This window comes from Micropterus dolomieu, linkage group LG20 (assembly GCF_021292245.1).
Source record: "Micropterus dolomieu isolate WLL.071019.BEF.003 ecotype Adirondacks linkage group LG20, ASM2129224v1, whole genome shotgun sequence".
Lineage (NCBI taxonomy): Eukaryota > Metazoa > Chordata > Actinopteri > Centrarchiformes > Centrarchidae > Micropterus > Micropterus dolomieu.
In genome coordinates, this window is record NC_060169.1 from 36,155,218 (window position 1) to 36,161,808 (window position 6,591).

Below are 6,591 nucleotides of genomic sequence, written 5' to 3' on the forward strand. Positions count from 1 at the left end.
TACGTTCAGGAAATAGGCTCGCACAGTGCACGTTTATGTCCTTCAAGTTTCATTATGGTCCAAACATTTCTACTACAGCTAGCCCATGTGTGGCTATGTTATGTGTGCAGATTTACACGTTACCCACTATGTGGATGGAACGTTTTATATAACCCAAGTTCCTAGTCTTAAAGGGTATAGCAACACATTTCGTTTGTGGAAATGTGTGGGGTTTTGTGATAAGGGGCTCACTCCATATTCTTTGTGTTTGATGACTTTACATGGCCTGAAATTCAGATTAAGAAGGGGATAACCCTTTTTTTTCCTTTTTTTTTCTTGTTTAATATTTTCTATTACATAATTTATGTTTGATACCTCAGTTATAAATGTGTCTAGTTGAAATGTAAGAGGTCTGAACAAAATTGTCAAGCTTAAACAGGTGCTGGGCAGAATTAAACAAATGAAGAGTACAGTGTGTTTCTTACAAGAGATTGGTAGATGAAGATAATAATAATAATAATAATAATAAGATTAGATCCAGGTGGCCTGGTCAGGTATTCTCCTCTAGTTTTACGACTTATGCAAGAGGGGTCATAATATTGATTTATAAATCAGTTCCCTTTGATCTAAAAGATAAATATTTGGATCCATCTGGGAGATTTATTATACTTAGTGGAACTATAATCTCTACATTAGTTAACTTGGTATGTTTATAAGCCCCCAATGGGGATGATCCTGCCTTTTACCAACATTTCTTTTTAACTATGTCAGCTTATAGTGGCCAGTATATCATCGGAGGAGATTTTAATTGTGTGATACATCCTGCAGTAGACCGTTCAAATAGCTCCGACACTTCCTACCAACAAGCCAGGAAAATGATTGGAAAATTTATGAACGATCTTAATTTAGTGGAGATTTGGAGACAACTTTATCCGAGCAAGACTGAGAATTCATGTTTTTCTGCTACCTATAAAACATATTCCCGGATAGATTTCTTTTTGGTGTCCTGTGGTCTGGTATCTATGACTCAGAATTGCTGGTATAAGACTATACTACTCTCTGACCACGCCCCAATTATCTTATCAATAAAGTTTCCCAATTATTATTAATTTCCACTTCCATTTCGGTTTCAAGCTAAACGGCTGAAGTCCGCAGAATTTGAGGAATTTCTTGAAGAAAAAATAACGTAATATTTTAATTTTAATAAAGACCAGACCAGTGCATCAATAAAATGGGAAGCATTTAAAGCTTATATAAGGGGGGAAATAATGAGCTACACTCGGCATAAATCTAAAATACATTGAAAGACATTGACAAGCAAATAAAGGAACTGCAGGACCAGCTGTATTACTGTGATGACACTGAAATATATAAAGTAGAAAAAGCTTCTCCTGTTAAAATCTGAATATAATGAACTCACTACCAATAAAATAGCAACTAGTTTACTGTGTCATACTATGATCAGGGTGAGAAGGCAGGAAAACTCCTGGCTTGGAGGCTTAAAAAAATACAGACAAGTAGGGCTATTAATTCAATTGTACTTGACAATGGAGAGAATTTAGTGGATCCAAAATGTATAAATGATGCTTTTACAGAATATTATGAAAATTTATATAAATCCCAATATCCAGATAATATGGATAAACAGGATCAGTTTCTGGACCAACTTCAATTCCCAACCTTGTCAGAGGAAACTAAAAATGATCTAGATGGAAAACTGAGCATTCAAGAACTTAAGGAGGCACTCACCCATATGAATACAGGCAAAGCCCGTGGCCCTGATGGCCTGCCTATTGAGCTTTATAAGAGATTTTCAGATAAATTATTACCTCATCTACTTGAAATGTATAACGAGTCCTATAAGAAGGGCATTCTACCCCCATCCTTAAGATTGGCAACCATTTCACTTCTGTTAAAACCAGGTAAAGCTCCGACAGATATGGGCTCATACAGGCCTATATCCTTGATGTCATGTGACACCAAAATACTATGCAAGGCTCTAGCTCGGAGGATTGAATCACATATCACGCCTTTCTGTCATTAGATGCCAAAAAGGCATTTGACAGGATCGAATGGTGTTATCTTTTTGCGACACTCAAAAGATTTGGCTTAGGAGAAAAATATTTGAAATGGATTCAATTACTATATACAGAGCCCATACCCAAAGTTATAACAAACAGCCAGTTATGGAGACCTTTAGCCTATGTAGATCGACACGACAAGGATGCCCATTATCGCCCCTTCTTTTCTTGTTTGCTATCGAGCCACTTGCTATGGCAATACGTAATTCCCCTGATATTACTGGAATTCAGATCGGAGGAACAGAAGATCGCTTGTCTCTTTTCGCAGATGACGTCGTTTTGTTTTTAACTGATCTAGGGAGGTCTGTCCAGGCTGTCCCTGTTAATGCTGAACAAAAATAACCCTAAAATACAAACACAATTTACACGTACCTATGAAGGCTTCATATACCTGGGAATTAAAATAAATCCTGACATAAAGAAAACTGTATCTATTAATTATGACCCCTTAGTAAAAAATGTATTGGATTCCTTAGAAAGATGGGGTGGGATGCCAATTTCTATGATAGGTCGCATTAATATTATTAAAATGTCCATTCTCCCAAAATGCTTATATCTTTTCCAGTCCATCCCCTAACACATTCCAGCCTCCTTCTTTTCCTCCTTGAATAAAACCTTTACCAAATTTATATGGAATAGTAAACGCCCCAGGTTGCGGCTGTCCCTTCTATATCTGCCATATGACCGAGGGGGGCTTAGATTGCCTAATGTCAAGTTGTACTATTGGGCAGCTCAACTTTGTGCTGCTACTTATTATTTTTCTACCACTGATACAACATCCTGGATACACATTGAGAACAATACATTGAAGCTACCTTTGACATCTTATCTTTATGCATTTATTTATTAAATATATTTATTAAATTAAACAAAAATACAATATCAATCTGGCACCAATCTCATTATGCCTTGTCGGAGGTATCTAAGCTCTCATGTTTGTCGCCAATTTGGGGAAATGATAGATTTAAACCAGGAAGAGCAGACATGGGGTTTAGAATTTGGCTGAATAATGGCTTGAATAAAATTGGGGACCGATATAGTGAAGGACTATTGTTGTCTTTTGAGCAATTGGGAAATAAATATGGCTTGCCCAAAAAACACTTTTTTAAGTACATACAGGTTAGACGTTTCATCACTACCCAACTAAAATCTACTGTGAAACTCCCACTCTCCACTATAGAGAACATAGCCATTAACCATCATCACAGTAGAGGCCTGCTTTCCAAATTTTACAACATTTTACTACTTTCCTCAAAAGAAAGTAGTCTTTCATATTTACAAGCATGGAAAACTGATTTACAAACAGAAATTTCAGATGATAAGTGGAACAATTCTTGCCTGTTGGCACAGACGCAAACTATTAACACTAGGTTTAGATTGCTGCAGTATAAATGGTTATTTAGAACCTATATTACTCCTGTAAAACTTCACCATTTTAATTCCAATATACCTGATGTCTGTGTAAAATGTGTGGTAAAAGGGAACTCTTCTTTATTGTATGTTGCAGTGTCCGGAACTTCAGATTTTTTGGAAGGAGGTTATTACATTTATTTCCCGTTTGATTGAATGTAACATGCCAAAGGACGGTAAACTCTGCTTTTACTGCACATTTTTCCTAATGGTTTTAAAATTCAATAAAGATATTTGTGAAAAAAAAACTTTAAAAAAAAGCATTGCTGCAAAAAAAGTTTTTATTTTGTAGGCAAAATCACTAAGGAGGGAGTGATTATGTAACTGTTGCTGCCATGGCTGAGATCTATTTCAGCACCGCTATCAAAGGATTTATTTTATTTTTATTTTTTGCCGCGATCAAAGCACCATAATCTTGCTGCGGGCCAGATATTATTGCTGGCGGGCAGTTTTGGCGAGGGTCCATAATCACAGAGAAAACGAATGTGTTTCCCTTGTCCATGTTGGTATAAACTTTATATATTATGTGTTTTATAAAGGACTGTGGTGCAGAAACAGTGACAGTGTTTCACACTCTTGGCTTACATTTTCCACGTTATCTGTCAGTGGCCAAGTCACAATAACATATGGTTTTACTGAATAATTAATAAAAATATAATTTCTTAATACATCTACTTAAAGAAACCTCATTCCTCGACTGACTACTCTCTGCTGTCTCAGATGACGACATCTTTTGTCCTGTGTCAGCCACCATAGCTATCCTACGCTCTTTGAAGTGTGTGTGTGTGGGGGGGGGCAGTAGACTAGACAGTTGGTTGCAAATCGAAACCTCACCGCTAGATGCCACTAAATCTTACACACTGAACCTTTAATTGACTGGGACACTGAGATTCCCGATTTGCACCTGCTAGTAAACCAGTGGACTTACCAGTTGGTTCAGGCCTTTCAGTGTGTCAGGATGGCAGTTGCCTATGAGCGAAGGCACACTCTCTGGTAGTTCTGTGTAAAAAAAACAGAAACTGTTGGCGCATGTGGGCTGAATCAGACAAAATGTCAGACTGCTGCTGCTTATTTTCCGCAAAGCAGTAAAGATCGAACTCTGTTCATGACAGCGCAGCTTCCAAGGTAAACAGACAATTTTCACACCACAACCAATCACAGTACAGAACCGTGTCTGTGTACACTGCAGCATAACATGTGAGAACACACAAACTTTGATTTTGTATGAAAAATACAAATACAAGAATACACCTTCCACACCCAGTAAGAGACAACATGCACACAGCGAGGCAATAAGACACACAGTATACAGCTGACTCACTGTCCATCGCGCTGACCAGCATGTCAACAGCTTCCAGAATAACGTCAGTGTTTTCAGACTTGGTGAGCAGACGCAGCACTGAACAGTCAGACCAGGACTGTGGCTGCTTTGACCGCTCACCTTCACGCCACTGATCCAGCTGAGGGAGACAAAAAGACTTTTTAATCATTCCTACGTGATGACACTTTCAAATATTATTTAACAAAGAAAAAAATGACTGTGTCTATTTTCAGTTTCGCTCTAAAACGTTTGAGGGATTGATTTAATAATCAGTCATTGAATCCAAAGCGACTTTCAATTGCTAAGTGTGTCAGAGGTCGCACGCCTCTGGAGCAACTAGGGGTTAAGTGTGGATATGTCACAGTGGTGATCAAACCCAGGTCTCCCATACCACAGGCATGTTTCTTATCCACTTCTCCATCGCCACAAACTAAAACCCTTCCACACATTCCCTTTCTCTTTTCTTGGCTATTTTAAAAACCATTATTTAAAAAGCGACATAAGAAAGAAATACCTTTTGCTTTAGAAGAGCCAGAGCGTCCCTGTCTTCTGGGAGCTGACTGAGGCTCTTGGACAGAGCAAAGCGAGTCTCCTGGGGAAGCTGAGCCAGCGGCTGTAAAACAGCGTCTGTCCTCAGTAACTCTACAGAAGCATTAACAGTGCTTTCATTAGCTACTGCACCACAGTTTACACAGTCAGTGCCACTTGCATTTTATGCTTTTGGGGTTATCATTTCCACCAAAATGACAGAATTTCCAAAGGCCTGTCTGAGGGAATGACAAATACACTCACAAACACACACTCAAACCTTCTTGCACTTGTTGCATGGTCTCAAAGGTTTTCTCAGTACAGTTGTCAGGTTCAAATGTATCAGATGCCAGGGCTGCTTCAGTTGCTAGTTTAAACACACACAGAGACACACTTCTGAAAAAGTGGCAGTTAAAATGCAATTACTGAATAATTAAACATAATAACATACTAATAATAATAATTTAACATTAAATGGCAGTTAAAACGTTACTCTTAACATCATGTCACCAAAATGACTGAATAAGCAGGGGCATGTCTGGAGGGAATCAAAGTCTGCGCAAATTTAAGACACACTCATACCCTCAAGTGTCTCCGCAGTACAGTTGTCAGATTCAAATGCGTCTGGTCCCAGGAATATTTTTTTGGCAGCTAGTTTAAACACAAATGCACAGACAGAGATAAGAAACGGCTACACTTTCTGATAAAAAAATTGCAGTTGAAACACTTGAAGTAGTTGATGTTTTGAAAAAGTGGAAGAGGCAGTTCAAACATAATTACTAAAAGATTAAACGGCAGTTAAATTGGAAAGGCTGAAAGAAGTTGATGCTGCGTTTTAAGTGTAAGCACTGAAAATAGTGATAAAAGTGTAAGTGAGAGATCGAGCTGAAAGGGTCTTCCGAAGCACAAGTCCTGAAAGGAGTTAACGTGTCAATGGAAGTACACTGAATGCAGATGAAGTAATTGGGCACGCCCTGTGGAAGCTGTGTGAGTTTGAAGAGGTGAAGAAGATTGCTATTGTTTAGAGGTGAAGAAGAGATGTGAGACCTGAGAGGGCTTTAACTGTGAGTTAAAGAGTAAGCAGTAAAAGCATTGAGGTGTCACATAATCACTGAAACTAGATGAACAGGCAGTTATGGAATAAGAGAAGAAATCAGTGAAACTGCCGACATTTAAACACTGAAAACAGAAAGAAGAGAAAGTTTCTAAATGTTTCTTTTGGATGGAGGATGATGGGTTGCCCCCCCCCCCCCCCCCCTCCACCCCTCCTCC